The sequence below is a fragment of the Panthera onca genome, chromosome B2 (genome assembly GCF_046562875.1).
Source record: "Panthera onca isolate mPanOnc1 chromosome B2, mPanOnc1 haplotype 2, whole genome shotgun sequence".
In the NCBI taxonomy this organism is placed as follows: domain Eukaryota; kingdom Metazoa; phylum Chordata; class Mammalia; order Carnivora; family Felidae; genus Panthera; species Panthera onca.
Window position 1 is genome coordinate 148,704,250 of NC_138343.1, and position 18,774 is coordinate 148,723,023.

General features: G+C 50.4%; 1 protein-coding gene and 1 non-coding gene across 4 annotated transcripts in view; one reads left to right on the forward strand and one right to left on the reverse strand.

Moving 5' to 3' along the window:
* Positions 1-18,774, reverse strand: part of RPS6KA2 (ribosomal protein S6 kinase A2) — a 349,946-nt gene that overhangs the window by 251,208 nt on the left and 79,964 nt on the right. The gene's annotated exons all lie outside the window — the stretch shown is intronic.
* LOC132668060 (U6 spliceosomal RNA) lies at positions 16,228-16,332 on the forward strand. Its single transcript, XR_009605432.1, has one exon. It is a non-coding gene; the product is annotated as a U6 spliceosomal RNA (small nuclear RNA).

Below are 18,774 nucleotides of genomic sequence, written 5' to 3' on the forward strand. Positions count from 1 at the left end.
ATACAATCAAAATATAGTATGATCCTGGGGCACCTGGGTGGCTCAGTCGGTTAAGCATCGGACTTCAGCTCAGGTCATGATCTAACGGTTCATGGGTTCGAGCCCTATGTCGGGCTCCTGCTTCGGATTCTGTGTCTCCCTCTCTCTGCCCCTCCCCAGCTCGCACTCTGTATCCCTCTGTCTCTCAAAAATAAATAAACATTAAAATTAAAAAAAAAAAAAAAAAGAATATAGTATGATCCGAAAAAACAGGAAGCGTAAGCAGAATAAATCAGCAGGTGCTAGTTTTCTCAGGGCTTAGTTATCAAACCCTGGACTTTCTGGAAAAGCAACCTACGCTCTGGGACTTGGCCGAGCGGATGTCAGGAGGCCCAAACCGTTCACTCTAAGTTCCAGCTCTGTGCTCCAACCACCGGGCGACACTGTCTCCTCTCAACACCACATCAGAACACACGTGGAGGGTGGAGACCCCTACTCCTGTCCCTCAGGGAAAGGACAGGCCCCAACACATTTCAAGTGCGAGGGTGTTGCGTGAGGCCGCACAGGCCTGCTACACGAGGAAGCAGCGGAGAAGGAGCGGGGGCAGCCGGGAGGCGCGGGGCTCAGGTGGCCGGAAGCTTTCCCTGGTTTTCTTTCCCCCTTCCGGCCACAAGTTCAAACAGGGTAGGGTTCTAAAAACACTGTCCCCACATCGCAAGGAACCAGCAGACCACGGGGGTCACACCTTTGAGCTCAGCGTCACCTGTCAACCACCTGAGAGGGGCAGAACGCCCATTCGACGGCGAGTTCCTCACGTACCCTTTATCATCCTTTCTCTGGGGTTCTAGAAGAAAACTGCCACGACACCCTTCGGACAGGACTGCTGACGTCCGTCGTAGGTGGAAAGCTTTCTCGTTTCCTTTATCTCATCCTCCGAAACGGGTGATGCTCTGGTTCTCGGAGCGAAGCACAGGGCGTCCCTTCTGGAGACCTGGCCTTCTTCGGTCTGCTCAGAGTTTCCTTCTGTGCTTCCCCCCGTTTCGACAGGAGCGAGCCCCTTACCTTCAGTTCAGGAATTCCATCCCGCTCTACCGTCCCGGAATAATTCCAGCTACTCTCTTTTGAGCACCCTCCACCTCTGTGGGCCCACGTGACTCCTCACGGCTCTCCGTGACGCCAGCACGAACCATCCCTGTGCTTGGCTCCCCGGGAACACCTCTAAGCTGACTGCAAGGTTTGGGGCCTGTATCTCCAGGGGGGTATGACACAAGTGCTCTGTAAAGGTGACCAGTATAAATTTTTTTTTAATGTTTATTTATTTTTGAAGGAGAGAGAGACAGAGTGTGAGTGGGGGAGGGGCAGACACAGAATCCGAAGCAGGTTCCCGGCTCCGAGCTGTCAGCACAGAGCCCGACGCGGGGCTCGAACTCACAGACCGCGAGATCATGACCTGAACCGAAGTCGGACGCTTGACCGACCGAGCCACCCAGGTGCCCCAAAGGTGACCAGTATGAAGGGGACTGAGTAGGGTCCAGATAAAGTTGTAAGAAAAACCAGAGGTGCGTTAGGGCAGAGGTGAGTTAGGGCAGACGGGCCTCGGCCAAGCCTCCCGGGTTGAGGCTGATTCTACGGCCCAGGAGCTGTGACCCTGGCTCAAAGCGGGATCTGCACATTGTTCTGAAAAACTAAAGCGCTAAGTCTTAAGGCCCAAATGAGGTGCCCCGTGGGCACATACGTGCATTCCTCATGCATGTACACGCATGTGCTGCACACATGAAGAGAGACAGACAGAGAGAGAGAGAGACCCACACCCTGAAAATAGACCTCCCTTTCCGGTATCCATAAAGCATGTCACAAACATGTGCTCTAACTTTTTCTCCAAAGAAGAACTCCGTCACTTCCTAAAAGTAGAATCCGACCACGCGTGCAACACTCGAGACGTACGGCCCCGATGTTCTCCCCACCGTCCTGCTGGGACTTGAGTCCAGCCGCGCCCTGGGCCCAGGGCACAGGCAGTGCACAGGGCTCTGACTCCGGAGGGGACGGTGTCACAGTCGTCATAACCCACCGGGGGCGAGGCAAGATTTCCTCGCTTTGTGGCTCTTCTCCTGGGTCGTCTGCAGCTTTGTTTCGCGAGCTTACGTGCTGCTGTTTGGAGTATGGCCCCGGGACGGGACAACTTCTCTCCAAAGCACTCTGTCAGGGTCACAGTGAACATGTTTAATGCTTGCTTCTTGAATTTTGCCCGGTTTGTTTTCATACTGCAAGCCACTTCCTTTTTTGAAATCCTTTTAGTCCAGACTTCATAGTCAACCTTTCACAGATACGGTGCAATTTTTCATATAAATAGGTAGGTTTTACTTATTTATTTTTTTGGTTTTGGGTTTTTTTTTTTTTTTTTGCTTTGTTTTTTATTTACTTTTATTTGCCTTTATTTTATGCAGAATTTACTCCCGGATCGTACGTTTTCGTTTCTTCAGTTCCTTCTGGGATATCTCTTTCTTCTGTGCAACCTCCTCTCCTGGTTCCGGAACAATCTGCCCTTGGAGCGTCTCCATGTGGCAGGGCAACTCACGCATGGGTGAGTCCGACCATGAGCCCTGTAAGTTCTGCACCACATCTTGGGGGTTTTGCTTACCTGGATGTGCTCAATGACCAAGAGTCTGTGTCTAACCCCTTAAGCTCAGCATCACTCCGTGCATTTTTGAAGCACGTGCAGTAAAAAATCAGGACTCTTTTTGGCCACCAACCCTGCGCCCAGCCCCTCCGTGTGGCCACCTCTACCACTGTAGCCACAGAATGGCACACATTCCTTCTGCAAAGTGACCTGCTTCTCATACTTGGTGGCCATTCCTGTACGCACAGCCCGGGTGGCCTGGACAGTTTCACTCAGGTTCTCAAGTTCAACACGAAGCGCTATCAACCATAGCCAAAAGTATGGAAAGAGCCCAAATGTCCATCGACGGGTGAATGGATAAAGATGTGGTATACACATCCAACGGAGTATTACTCGGCAATCAAAAAGAATGAAATTTGCCATTTGCAAGTACACGGATGGAACTGGAGGGTATTATGCTAAGCGAAATTAGAGAAAGACAAAGATCACATGACTTCACTCATATGAGGACTTTAAGACACAGAACGGATGAACACAAGGGAAGGGAGGCAAAAATAATATAAAAACGGGGAGGGGGACAAAACAGAAGAGACTCTGAAATATGGAGAACAAACAGGGTTGCCGGAGGGGGGATGGGCTAAATGGGGAAGGGGCATCAAGGAACCTACTGTTGCAATCACTGTTGTACTATATGTTAATTTGGATGTAAATTAAAAAAATAAATGAATCTTTTTTTAAAAAGTCAGGGGCGCCTGGGTGGCTCAGTCGGTTAACCGGCTGACTTCGGCTCAGGTCACGATCTCACAGTCTGTGGGTTCGAGCCCTGCGTCGGGCTCTGTGCTGACAGCTGAGAGCCTAGAGTCTGTTTCAGATTCTGTGTCTCCCTCTCTCTGACCCTCCCCCGTTCATGCTCTCTCTCTGTCTCAAAAATAAATAAAGGTTAAAAAAAAAATTAAAAAGATCTGAACCTCTTGATCTGCATGACTTTGTGGGGTTTTCTGGGTCCAGGGGAGAGGGAGCCATTTTCAGAGATCCCCTCAGGCCACGTACAGGAAGAGTAGTTTTGCTCTGACTCAACCTGAGAATTCTCACGTGTGCTCGCCACATGTATTATGTGACGTGAAAACTCTGCTGGGGCTCAGTTTTGGTGCCACACTTACTGTGTTTCCAGTTTTCTGCTTTCTTTTGCTTCCTACCTTTTGCCATTCGGCCCAATTTCCCAGTTTTGCGTTTTGTGTGTTTTCATCGTGTTGAGCCGTCCGCAGCTTGGTTTAATGAAGAGCTTTATGACAAACGGAAACTTCTATTCCTTGACTCATCCGCTTTGCACAGGCTCCCTTAATAACACACCACGAAAGGTAAACTCGTTCCCTCACTTCTCCGCGTCATTTTGGTTCTGGCTTCTTAAATTACAATATTTCATTTTTCTAGTAATTCAATACCTGTACCCTTGATTTTTTTTTTAAATTTTTTTTAACGTTTATTTATTTTTGAGACAGAGAGAGACAGAGCATGAACGGGGGAGGGTCAGAGAGAGAGGGAGACACAGAATCGGAAGCAGGCTCCAGGCTCTGAGCCATCAGCACAGAGCCTGACGCAGGGCCCGAACGGACCGTGAGATCGCGACCTGAGCCGAAGTCAGCCGCTTAACCGACTGAGCCACCCAGGCGCCTTCCTGTACCCTTGATTTTATCAAACTGACATCCTCTCTACGGGCTCAGTGATCTGGGCGTTGAGGAAATAGGCACAGACTCCCACCTTCTCTTCTGCCTTTTCGGTGTCTGATGTTATTTTACATGCTTAACACTGGTGGCGTTTACACCCTCTCCTGTCACAAAACCCCCACAGTCATTTGCCTTTGGTTCTATATCTAAGTAGACTCTATGTTTTCTTTTTCCCCTGGCTTTTCCAAGGACCCCTTGGCTTGCTGAACTCACTTAAAGAAAAAAAACTTTGGAGCACCTGGCCGGCTCAATCGGTAGAACACCTGACCCTTGATCTCAGGGTCATGAGTTCAAGCCCTACGTTGGGCGTGGAACCCACTTAAGAAAATAAATATTAAAAATAAATAAAGCTTTCAAAACAAAGATTACTATCACTCCACGACCTGATTTCTCCTGTATTTAAATGTCTCAGAATCTTGTCCTTGAAGATAGACCTTGGCTCCACATTTAAATCCTCTCATCTGCTTGGCCACATGATGTTTTCTCTATAAAACATTACCTTTGAAAAATCTGCATGTGCTGTAATGTCCCAAATTCTAGAACTGATTTTTAACTCTTTGTTTCTAATATATCAAGATAAACAATTACCCTTTGTTGAAACTTATGACTGAAAATGACGAGATAACCCCAGAATTCAAACTATGACTTAAGAAATCTTATACATCCATGGGGCGCCTGGGGGGCTCAGTCAGTTCAGCGTCTGACTCTTGGTTTCGGCTCAAGTCACGATCTCACAGTCCGTGAGATCGAGCCCCACGTCGGGCTCTGCGCTGACAGCTTGGAGCCTGCTTGGGATTCTCTCCCTGCTTCTCTCTCTGCCCCTCCCCTGATCTCTCTGTCTCAAAATAAATAAATAAACATTAAAATTATGTATATCCTTAAAAAAGAATCTTTTACTTCGAAAGAAAAATATTCAAACTTGCATTTAATTTTAGAGATCGATGGCGGAAGACACGAATTTACTTTGTTTCTATAGATTTGCCTATTCTGGACGTTTTGCTTCAATATCCCAGCACTTAGCAAAAATTGTTTTCGCTTTCTTAAGACGTAGATGTTGACAAGATGCTAAACTGCCTTTTACGTTTGTCAATGAAAGAAAAACACATAAACCTTTTAAACATAAAAACGTTTTAAACACAAAAAGCATTTTAAAATGTGCCAGCAATCAGTCTAACAGTGAAGGTGGAGCCCGATGAGAGAAGTCTACCCTCCACGAAAGTGTGTGTTTCCAAAGTCCGGAAGCTCAGCTCTGAATGAAGACGGACTACGAACATACCGAACTTGGAGGGGTGGACCGTGCACTTGTCTGTCCGGCTACTCGAGGGTCCGCACAGAGACGTCAGGGTTTGCTTTTATATAAATGCCCATTTATGTGTCAAGCTTTTATTCACCCACAGAACCCAACAGTCCTGCTCCTGTAGGGCTAAGCACCTTACATCAGAAGGGAGAGTTAAATGGGGAAAGGGTCTCACAGAGGGAAGGGACGAAGGAAAGGCAGGACGGGAGAAGGCAGAGCCCCTCCGGGCACAGGGGCGGAGACGTGGGTGAGAAGCGGGGTCCCAGCGCTTTGCTCGGTGGATGTGCGTGTGCGTGCACGTGCACGGCGTGGCGGGACACACAATCGGGCTGATCGGGCGGCAGACAAGGCGGATGGCATGTGTCCCTTGAGTGGGTCTCATTCATTCGGCCTCAAATGTCTCTGAAATACTTCGAGATGAGCCTCCTCTCCGGCCGCTGTCCCAGAAGTGCTGTCAGAGGACCAGAGTAGGACCCGTAACCATCATCCCGGCCCGCTCTCAATGGATGTGAGATTCAGGGGTGGCTCAACTCAACCGCCAAGGGCTCGGGAAATGAAAGTCCGGCCAAACGACTCTTTCCGGCAGCTTCCCTGTTGTTTTCCACTGACTTTGCCCTACGCAGCCGCCCCATCACTACAAGATAAAGACCCTGAATGGACAGGCTGTCAGACTGCCAGACCCTGGACGAGTAGGACCCACGTTAGGTAACGGTGAAGACACGGTTTCTCTTTTCTCGTGCAGGCTCTACGTTTATAAACAAAGACAAGCACTGCTATTCGAAAGGAAAAGCTCTCTACTTGAAAAATGATGCTAAGATTTGTAACACAGGCATCAAAGACACAGGTTGAGCCGGACTAACTTTACAGGATGCTTCATTCCCTAAACATTTAACCTGATGGCGCATCACCACAGATCACTCTTCTTTCTGAAGCCTACCTAGGGGCAGATGAAATACAAACACGAGGTCTGCCTGCTATCAGAGGTAAGCGACTTTTTGAACGTGCTAAACAAGATTAGAAGTGAATCGCAGACAAGATTAGTCCTTCAAGACACAGCCAAAAGGGAAGGAAGGTCTCTTCCACAGGTGGTGCTGGGGACACTGGAGATCCACACGCAGAAGGGTGAAATTAGACCCCCTATCTTACCCCACTATAATCAAATAACTTGAAATGGATTAGAGACATAAACAGAAGCAGTGAAACCGTAAAACTCCTAACGGAAAACAGGGGAAAGCTCCTTGACTTTGGTCTTGGTGACGATTCCTTGGCTAGGACACTGAAACCACAAGCAACAAAAGCACAAATTAGGAAGCGGGACGACATCACGCTCAAGTTTCCGCGCAGCGGAAGAAGCAGTCCGCACAATGGAAAGGCAGCCGATGGAATCCTACGCTATCCAAGTGTAAGGAACTCACACAACCCAACGACAACAAAAACTAAACAATCCAAGTAACAAACGGGCAGAGGAACTGAATAGACATTCTTCCAAAGAAGGCATCCGGATGGCCACGAGGTGCATGAAAAGATGCTCAACATCACTCATCACCAGGGAAACGCAAGTCCACACCACGCTGAGAGACCACCTCACACCTGTCAAAACAAGAGATCACAGGGGCGCCTGGGTAATTCAATTCGTTAAGCGTCCGACTTCGGCTCAGGTCACGATCTCGCGGTCCGTGAGTTCGAGCCCCGCGTCGGGCTCTGTGCCGACAGCTCGGAGCCCGGAGCCTGCTTCGGATTCTGTGTCTCCCTCTCCCTCTCCCCCTCCCCCTGCTTAGGCTCTGTCTCTATCTCTCGAAAATGAATAAACATTAAAAAAAAATTTTCAAAGACAAGAGATCACAAGTGCGGGTGAGGATGTGAAGAAAAGGAAACCCTCATGAACTGTTGGTGGGAACGTAAATTGGTGCATGAATACGTTCTGGGGGTCAGACGTACAGCGTAGTGATTATAGTTAATAATAGCGTATTATACACTTGGAAGATGCTAAGCGAGTAGATCTTAAGTGTTCTCACCACACACACAGAAAAAATGGTAATTATGTAATGGACTAGAGATGGCAGTTAATACCATGGTGGTGACCGTCGTGTCAAATCAGCACGCTGTATGCCTTAAACTTACGTGATTATCGCGTGTCAACTACATCTCCACAAAGCTGAGGGGATAAAAAAGATCAGCCGTTCAAAGATAAACATTTGGCACAGGAAATCAGCAACATAAACACCTAAACTGATTGCACATCAAAAACTCTCAAGGATAGTGATGTGCAGAAACCAGTGGGAATGTGATAGAATCAGGCCGAAAGATTGCGTTTTTAAAGGAAGCGATCTCTACGTTAGTCTGTGTATTTTCCACCGGGGTTTTAGGGCGTTTCAAGTGAAGTTCTCATTATTTTTAACAAGAGTAAAATCTGCCATGTCTGCATGGAAATCTCAGGATTGGAAGGGACACAGAGGCCATCCAGACAGTTTTTTTTTTTTAATGTTTATTTATTTATTTGAGAGAGAGACTCCCAAGCAGGCTCCGCACTGTCGGTGCAGAGCCAGATGTGGGGCTTGAACCACGCACCGAGAAATCATGATTTGAGCTGAGATAAAGAGTTGGGCGCTTAACCGACTGAGCCACCCAAGCGCCCCTAGAGAGTTTTTAGGCATAAAGCCCCCTTATGATAGGCCTTCCCGAGTACCACTGGGCTACCTGTTGTTCAAAGACAGCACTAGAAGCGGGTGGCTCCAACCGTTGAGCTGAAACCCTGCTTGGAAACTGACATGCTTCCTTCCTTCCCTCCTTCCCCTTCTCCACGTCTATTCCTGCTTGATCCTCTGGACCCACACACGACACACTTAATCGTGTTTTGTGCCAGCACCTCAAACAATTCGGCACAGCAAAGCCTTCCAGTTTCCAAACCATGATTTTTTTTTTACAACACCGGGGGCCAGGAACCCTCCTCACCACCATTCCGGTGGCTTCCCCGTGTGCTACAGTGTCCTTGAACCTTTATTGGTCTTGGCCATGGCTCACGCTTTCCCCTAAGATAGGTTCCAAGCAATACACGTTGGAGAATTGTGAGAAATCACTGAGGCAGGAAGCTAGCGCACAGAAATGAAGCCAGTGATCAAACACACAAGGCATCTGGCCAGTTGTGAAGAGAAAACCCCCTCGGGCATCCCGTTTTTGCCACGCAGGTGGAGGAGGACCAGACTGATCCTACGACTCGCCCGGAACACATTCTCATTTTGACTGAGAAAACTTGAGTTCTTCTGATTTCTTTTCATTAAAGGAATTTTAATTATCTTTGTTTTTTGAGTGACGGTTTTTAAAATTGTTACTCTCTCAAGCCTTTGATTCCTCTCCTGCAGCCAAGTATTGGCTGGGGGACATGGGCGATGCGCCCTGGGTCATCTGGTCTTCAGTGGGAGCTCCGGGTCTCGGGAGAGCAGGCTTCCAAGGACTTGACAACCAGGAGACTGTCTGTACGACAAAAACCTGCTGAATGACTGTTAGTAGAGTCAGAGGCTGCAAGTCGGGGCTCCCACCACCGTCTGCCCTGCAGGCTGGGACGTGCAGGTGGCAGGGCTGCTCCTGTGACAACTCTGGGTTCCAGGGTGGGTGGTGGAGGGACCCCACGGCTGTTTGTCAGGAAAAACGTCAGGAGTTGTCAGAGCCTGGAAAAACGGCAGCTAGAAAACTGAAAACAGGAGACCAGACATCGGCTTCCGAAGCCGAGTGTTAGGGGAGGGTCAGGAAGGGAGGGTCTAGCGGGCAGCTCCAGGCGCCATTCCCAAGCTTGGCCACTCATCCACGTCTCTGATGCCACAGGATGTGGGTAATGCTCGGGATCCTGAATGCAAGGGCTCCCGGGTTGTCTTAAAGAAACCCCCCATGGGGGCGCCTGGGTGGCTCAGTTGGTTGAGTGTCTGGCTTTTGATTTCAGCTCAGGTTCAAGATCTCAGGGTCCTGGGATCGAGCCCCACATCGGGCTCTGCCCTGGGCACGGACCCTGCTTGGGATTCTCTCTCTCCCTCCGTCCCCTTTCCCGCCTGTGTGAGCCCTCTCGCACGCACGCGTTCTCTCTCTCTCTCATGAAAAAAATAATAAAAAAAATTTTTTTAACTTACCAAAAAGATGTTTAGAAACCCCTATGGTCCAAACTGACTCCAACCAGAGGAAGCTGGAAACTGTGGATTTTACAGCAGGATCAACACCACGTGTTCCTTCCTCATTTCCAAAATTGCCTTGTGTGGGTTTACAGATTACAGTTCTTTCTTCTACACGACTAACAAAGCCAGAGCGGGAACGCAGGCCTGGAGATGAGGTCCATCGCAGACAAGTCTGTGGTGCGTGGTTGCCCCGCGGTCTTGGAAACCATCATTCTAGCGCACTGACTTCGGTATTTCTTAAAATCGAAGGGACCTACTCTCTCTGCACCCCTCGTTAGCTTAGTTTGGTTTACCTGGTAGCATTTACTTCGTGATCTGCCCTTTAATAAGCACATAGACAAAGACCTGAAGACTGCAAGAAAAATGAACAAAATCCGATGAAACGCGGACGCCCTTCGCGTGCCTGGTGTGGATGGTGCTCCTAACGGGTCCTCCTCTCCTGACTCTTGCAGGGCCTTCCCGCCGGCTGGCCCTGAGCGCGGTGTGCTATTTACTCGACCGCTGTCCGCCCAGGAGATGCGGAACCAAAGGCAGGGCCTAGAGGGACGCGCTTACTCTAACACCATGAGAGGGACAGCAAAGTCACCCGCCATTGTTTTCCATGTCATTTCTAATAAAATCTACAAAAAAAAAAAAAAAAAAAGAATACAGAGAAGTTTTTTTTGGAGATTAAAAAAAAAAGTTACTAGAACTTTCTAATCCCTCCTTCTCGACCGACTAGCCAGACAGGCTGCTCACAATCAATGCAGTCTAGGGGGAATGCATCCCCGAGCATATCCAGTTGGAGGAGAATCAGACCACACAGCAGAGTGGAGAGAACGTTCGCGTCCTGAACCACACAGATGTTTTCCAAGCCAGCTTCCAGAGGAAGAAAATGCTTGTGTCCCTTGCCACCAAGGATGCCCAAGTCCTCACCCCATAATCTCAGAATGTCACCTTCTTTGGAAATAGGGTTCTTTGCAGATAATCAAGTTGGAATGAGGTCATCGGCGGCGGGGGGGGCCTTCATCCAATGTGACTGGTGCCCCTGTGCAAAGGGGAGATGTGGACACAGACACACACACACAGGGGGAACGCCATCAAAGATGGAAATCGGAGTGTTGGTGCCACGGGCCAAGGAACCCCGAGGGCAGCTAGCAAACCACGTGAGCCAGCAGGGAAGCCTGGAGCAGGTTCATGGCCTCTGAAGCGGCCACGCTGGGATTTCACCCACACCTGATCCTGGACCCCCCGCCCCCAGGACCGTGACAAATTAATGTCTGACGCGTAAGCCACCATCGGGGGGACTCTATTACAGCAGTCCTAGCAAACTAATACAGACGTGAAATAATCATTTTTGAAACCTGACTTAAAAAGTTCCATCATCGGGGTGCCTGGGTGGCTCAGTCGGTTGAGTATGTGACTCTCAGTTTCAGCTCAGGTCAATATCTCAGGGTTTCATGAGCTCGAGCCCCACAGTGGGTTCTTTGCTGACAGCGTGCAACCTGCTTGGGATTCTCTCTCTCTCCCTCTCTCTCTGTCTCTCCCCTGCTCATGCTCCCTCTAAAAAAATACATAAATAGTTCTATCAGTCCAATTTCCTTTGCTCTCCACCCTGCTCCCCTTCCCCCACTTCCCTGCCTGACTCTCCCGTGCAGACCTTCCTACCCAATTCCAGAGACGGAGCACAGGGCTGCGGATTTAAGTCAGAGGCCAAGGGTCCACCAGCCAGTGGGCTGCTGCTGGCCAAGCCACTCTCCCACCCCTGGTGTTAGAGCAACCTTGAGTTGTCTGGCTCCAGCTGAGCTAAGCATCACCTCTGACCTGCTCTCGTGGATGGGCTCCCTGCCCCCACCTCCGGCCACACCACCCAGCACAGGTTGGCTCCCGGGTGGGGTGATGGCTGGGACGGGCCCCCTGCCTGCTGAGGGAAGGGGGATGGCCTCAGGGCGGCGGGGGGAGATCCGGACGGGCACTGCGCATCCCACACAAACACACTGTTTCTAAAATCTACTGGGAACCAATCAACAGTGGTTTCTGGGCCCAGGAGACAGTTCTACTAAGAAGCCTTAGGACAGAAGGCCGGGAACCCCTGGTAAAGTTGAAAATGCCCTGTTACTCCGAGATTCCTATTCTAGGCACATGGGGAGGGAGAAGGGACGGGAGGAGCCACACGTTGGGTGCTGAAAACAAACAGGAAACAGTCCCAGGCTGGAACGCTGAGAGGCCCTGAAAAGGACCGAACCACAGACGTAGGAAAATCTAAGCGACAACGTGGGGTGAGACACACAACCTGCAGAATGACAGGCGTCGTGGTTTCAGTTTTTTCATTCCATAAATTTTAAGCTACACAAAGCTATTCTGTATATTATTTTTTAATACACACGTACTCTTAACAAAAAGCACAAAAGTGGAGGGGAAGGCATTGTACCAAAGTCTTATTAGCCACGGCTGTGGGGGCAGGAAAGGACTAGAAATACTAAAGTCAAAATACTTTTTTTTGCAGAATTTCATTTTCTTTCTTTCTCTTTTGGTTTTACTACAAAAAAGAAAGACAAAAAAAAAAAGCCAAAATATTAACATATCAAACTAGATGCTAGGAACCTCATACCTTGTTGAATTTTTCTGAAATTCCTCTACAGTTTGATGACCTCCTCTAAAATATCCAAATGGGAAAAAACATTCTTAGGAGTAGTCCTCCCCATCGGGATACGGTAGCTCTCAGAAAGAGGAGTGCACTCCAAAGCGGTTCCATGGGATCCAGCGTTCAGAGGCCACCGGCCACCCAGGAGAGAGCTGGTCAGTCACCGGGCCTCCTGGACCAAGCTCACCAGGGGCTGGCCTCCTGGCGGGACAGGATGGCCGCGAAGCACCATAAGCCCTGGCTCAGGGAGCCAGGAATCATTTCACCTTGCCTTAGAAGCTGTCACAGCTTGAAAAGCAGCCCCCAATCCTGATTCCATTCAGCAAGCATCACCATTCTATGTTCCAGACCACTGAATATTCACCAGGAATTAAGAACAGGGCCCCCTTGGTGGGGACTGCTGTCCAGGGAAACAGGTGGATCATGGGGACGCCTCCAAACTGTGTTCAGTGCAGAGGGGACGGGTACAATGGGAGGCCTCAGGAGCCTCTTCCAGAAGACACGATGCGAGACATGAACCCTGAAGGCAGGGGCAGTGGTTGGCCAGAACAAAGCCTCGAGGAATCCCAGGTACATACACGTCCTTGGCTGGGCCCTCACTTCTCAGGTCAATCCTGTACCCTGGAGTGGTGGTAGGGAGTCAGCTGGCTCTCATTTTAGATAAGTTCTGCTTCCCTGGGATCTTTCAGACACATAACCCTGAACTCAGTCACCTGACACGCCTCAAACATTGTTCCGGACAAGTCAGCAGCATATGAAAGCCTGCTCTCTTCTCCGCAGAAAATGTACCCTAGACATTCCCCAAATGTCACCTCTCTCTCTCTGGGGGTTCAGGACCCTCCTCCATGGGGCTTTCATGTGTCTGGGGGCAGGAGAGGGGTCAGCGAGCGCTCCTGGCCCAGCCAAACCGCCCTGTGTCAGTCTGGGCCTCGAGGATTCTACACCAAGTGATACTTGGCCGTGACGTTCTCAGCTTGTTGAAGGGAAAGTCTGCGGACATCTGCGGCATCAGGCTGCAGGGCAGAGGTAATTGTACTGTTCCTAACGTCTGATAACCCGCTTTACGGACCCCAGGGAGCGAGGTCTACCCAGCCAGTAACAAGAGCAACTTGAGTCACCTGGATCGCTGTACTGCTTGGAGACGGAAATGCCTGGAGTGTTCTCTTGCACTGACATCTAGGGAACTTAGTACACAAGGTGAGGACACACGCATTCCCAAAAGACGCAGGGGCCCCACGGTAGGAGCTGTGGGCACCAGCCCACGGCTGTTCTCGTCCTGCCCTCAGCCCCCGGGTCTGCTCGTACGGTAATTCTGACGTCATCTTGCAGCGTGGATGTATGTCCTTCATATCATACCCTTGCCGCTTAGGAGAGGGGAGGTGGGCAGGCCTCAGAGGGGAGTCCGCGGCCAAAGGAAAGCTCCTGGGTTTCCTTGTGAGAGAGGACCGGAGCGAGTCCGTGGGCCGAGTGGGGGGCACCGGCACTCAGGGGAGAGGGCGAAGTACGCAAGGTAAGGGTTCCGGGGATGCTGTCGGGGCAGGGGTGAAGCTGCCGCGAGAGGGGGTGTCGTCCCCAAACAGGGGGAGGGCCCCATCCTCGGAGGCTGCCGCGAGCAGGTGCAGGCTGTTGGGGCAAAGATCCACTCGTCAGAGGGAGACAGGAACCGAGGTGATCGCTCTAAATTTCTCCAACGCGGGAGCCGCGGTCCTGTGTTCAGAAGTCCCCAGTGGCCTCAGTGTGTCGGGGTGACCGCCGCAGGCACGGGGGAGCGATGCCCACAGGGGACCACGCAGGACAGAGAGTGGCTACTGGTTCACAACAGGCCTGGGCAGAACGCGACCCCTCTTGCCCTCTGGTTTTCTGCTTCCTGTTAGCAGGCGTGGACCTTCTGGAGTGTTTAGACCGGGAAGGATTACAAACACGAGGTTTTCTCCCTAAGCACCATCTGCTTGGGTGGAAAAGAGATACCCAGACTCTTGGAAAGAAACACGGGCCATGAGCGACGGCACTGACCCCTCACGCTTCAGGAGGGCGTAACCCCTCTGCTCACGCGCAGCGGCTCGCGGTCTCGTGTCCTCGGGAAGTTCCAGCCATCGGTTCTTTCACGTGCCAAGGAAAATACTCAGCCATTATTCCGGAAGAGCATTAAGAGACCTCACGAGTTCACACGCAGGTACGGGGGCCAGACAGCAGCGCGAGAACAATGTGCAGGTTTACTGTCCCCGCGATGCGGCACCTGTCACCACACACGCCAGGCTGCGGCACACCCGAGTCCGTGGATGCTGAGCCAGCCCTAAGCAGAGCCATGTTTTATTTCTAAGGCAATTTCTCCTTCAGGGGCAGTTAAATATTTTATAAATTTGTCTCATGAAGGATTAGGCAAACTCACCTTTCCCATAACAGACTTCCCACGCGCAGAACGATAACATACCGCCGATTTGGAAAGTGCGCATCCCTTGTTACCGCAACCAGTAAAACGTTATACAGACGGAGGGGAGTCTCCGCGTATGGATTACGAAGCTCTGCGCCTATGTCCTTGTGCTATTTCAGATCCACTTTCCAAGTCGTGACTCACAGTAAGACAATCTCGGACTAAATTCCCAGCAAACCCGAAAGAGCGCTGAGAAGTCACTTATTCGCCTGGGAGACGCTTCGGCGGCAGAAGCGAAGCCGGAAATGATAGTTCCTCCTTCTCCAGCAGCCCGGCTTCCAGGGACGCGCCATAGGCGCACAGAGGAAATGCATTTATGGCAACGATTTGCAAAGCAAACTAACAATAGGACCAAGACGCTGTGAATGTCTACAGGTCAGAGAGTTGATGAGACGCCACCGTCGATGAGCTAAGGCTACATCTGAGCGCTCCGGAAAGCTCAGGGGGACAGAAGCAGAGACATGTCTGATTTACGCACACACACTGGATCCGGCTGAACGACGTACTGATGGTTTTGTGAAAAACACGTCATAGGGTCTCTCAGCTAAGTGTCCGACGTCAGCTCAGGTCATGGTCTCACGGTTTGTGAGTTCGAGCCCCCCCGTCGGGCTCTGTGCAGACAGCGCGGAGCCTGCGTGGGATTTTCTCTCTTCCTCTCTCTGCCCCTCCCGCACTTGCGCCGTCTCTCTCAAAAACAAATAAACTTAAAAACAACAACAACAACAACAACAACGTGTTATGCAGGTTCCCAAACGGTAAAGTTCATGGTAAAACTCTCTCCAACTGTCAGACTCGTCAACAGACACCGAACCCTCCATCTTCCAGCTGCTTATCTCTGAATGAAGACCGAACACAGGCAAATCGTTTGGGAATTGGATCTACGTGTGTGATCTCATCTCTGTTCTCCCCTTGGAAAATTCTCGAGGCTCACGGAGCAGAAGGCATTCGTGCTTCGCATCTTCCAAGGCAGAGCTGAAGTTCCTTGTCCCAAAACACATCCGGCCCACCGAGTCATTCTGTCCTGTTTCCTGAATGCTACTACGAAGCCCCTGTTGAGATTTTCTAGAGTCCCGTGAAATCGACCCGCGTGGTAAGAGCACGTGGTACCTGTGAGCTGCTTGCACACCACCCCCGGGGTGGCTTGCACGTTAGAATGTGACGTCTGCCCCCCGCTGGCCTCTGTGACGTTTTCCCTGTTCTTTTCCCCGAATTTCTTTCCATTTCTCCAGCAAAATGTACCCAAGATTTATCCGACATCAAGGTTGCCGGTGGTGGGGGAGGTCAAGACCACTCAGAAATTTCTCCCGGCCACAAAAAATCCACTCCAAGATCCACAAAACCCTAAAAGCTCTAAAATACCGTCCATTGTTTATCCTGTCAAAATAGCAGCCTTGTTCTGCTCTTTGTCAGCACCTATACTAAAATTGGAACGATACAGAGGAGATTAGCATGGTCCCTGCGCAAGGATGACGCGCAAATTCGTGAAGCTTCCGTATTTTTGACTCTTAAATCTGGAGAACAAACTGAGGGTTACGGGAGGGGTTGCGGGAGGGGGGATGGGCTAAATGGGGGAAGGGCACTAAAGACCCGACTCCTGAAATCATTGTTGCACTATATGCTAACTAATTTGGATGTAAGTTTTAAAAAATAAAAAATAAGATAAACTTAAGAAAACCAGCAGCCTTGTTTCTCCGAGGCTGACCGGGTTTACCCCCTACCGGCCCTCCAATCCCTGCACACCTTCTGTGGATGGTCAGCTTGGTTGGGAGCGGGAAGGGCTCACAGACCTGCGTGTGTTCACACGGGAGAAAGGACGAATACCCATAAAGGTGTGACATTCCTTGCCACTTATGTGAAGGAAGGTTCTAGAAATCCCTAGAAGATACAAATTTTTCAGGTCATTTCCTCTCACTTGCTGAATAGTGTTCACACTGTGCTTCATCTACAAAGCTGGGCTGCCCTTGTATATAATTATGTAGGAACAAACAGACCTTCAAAGCTGTCAGCCTCTCATTACCTAATAAACCACGCTCGACCGTGACCCTTCACCCCCGCCCGCCACAGCCGGGCATAATAATTGGTAGGTACCTGCAGTTTGCTCTTTACTCCGCAAAGTGCTTAATTACCCCTTAGATTCCTCGGTGCGTGTCTCCAGATGCCTCGTGAGATGACTCAGACCTCAGACTTTATAATCAGCATCCTGCAGGCAGTGAGGACCCTGCATAGAAGCCACATGCACCACCGGTATCCAAGAGAATTCCAGACTTCCTCTCTGCAAATTATCCATTGAAAAGCGGAGTGGGCTTTCTCACATAGAAAACATTGACTCCTTTAAAGTTGCAGAGACAGACACTGAGTGAGGGGACACTGAGTCCCAGCCACACACGCGGACGCCAGGCTCGTCCCCTGCGTCGGGTCCCTGGTCTGAGTCCTGACGTAAAGGACTCACTCACAGTTGGGAGCTTGGAAGGTGCTGTGTCTGGGCCTGGAAAGCTCCCCGCAGCGTCTCGGGGCAGAGAGGCTGTGCTCCTACGACTTTAAATATTACCAGAAGCTCAGCATTAGTCCCCGACATCTGGAGAACGGGGCAAAGAATAGAGAAAAATGTGTCCTTACACCTCCTGAGGAAGGAAAAACAAGGTGCTAAAAAGGGATGTCCTTTCTTGGCACAGACTGGGAGGAGGGTCACATTTCTAAAATTAGGACTCCCCATTTCTTGCTTTTGCTCAGCTACTCCTGGGTCCCCGCCCCCACCCCCACATCTACACGGCAAGCCCCCGTGCGGCAGGCAGCCCTTGAGGCGGCCCTCAGCGAACACACCTCCGGACATCTGTCCCCTTGCGCCACCCCTCTCCGTGAGTGCGAGCTGGACCTAGTGTCTTGCTTCAAACCCACAGGATATGGCAACAATGATCGCGTGTCACTTCTGCAATGAGGTGACAAGAGACTGACTTCCGTCTCGCTAGCCATCTATGGCCTCCTCTGCTTGGGTGCTCTGACAGAGCAAGCTGCTGTGCTGGGGACGCTTGGATGTCAAGGCACGGAGGGCGGGCTCCAGCTAACAGCGAGAAGGAACAGGGGCCTGTGGTCTAACGGCCCGCGGCCAAGTGAAGCCGGCAGTAGGTCCTTCCCCAGCTGAGTCTTTAGAGAGCCCCGACAGGGCCAACACCTACACTGCGCCCGTGGGGACCCTGAAGCTTGGGATCCAGATTCCTGGCCCACAGAAGCTTCGAGAGAACAGGTGTGCCTCATTTTACACCACTCAGTTTCAGAAAAATGCGTTACACGGCAAAGGAAGTGAATGCACCCATCTTTCATTATATTGTCCAAAGACCACCCGGCCCTGGAAGTGTCCTGACCTACCACCCCCCGCCTAGAAGTGGCGATCCTTCCTCTGTACTTTCGCACAAGTGTGTCTGTCTCCTGCCACCCTGTACTTACCCTTTCCGCTCTACCGCTAAGTTTTCGGGGCCACTGGCCCTGGCTAGAGGATGAGCTACCCGAGGGCATCGATCACAGCACCCCTCTAGCCCCAGCGAGCTGATGCGCACCGTAAGAGCTGATTCGACTTAGAGATAAAAAGACGTGCCTCTATTCTCGGAAAATTTAGGTCGGGGGAGGGAGGGGGGCGGGCAATTAGAGTCACAAGAAATACAGTATATTCCTAGTTGGGCGAACCCCCAAATTAACCTCAAATCTCCTTTGATATACAATAGTTGTATATTTTGTCGTGAACAGAAATAACCTCATTTTTCTGATTATGAAAAAAAAACACTATTTCTCACTAAAAAGAATTTAAAAATACAGAAAAGTGTATGAAGTAAAATAAAAATAGTCCGTAAAGCCATCACTCATAGAGAGGTCACTTTTGACATTGTCTTTTATGTCCTGGAATTTTAGGCATACATAACACTTATTTTTAATCAATGTTTATTTATTTTTG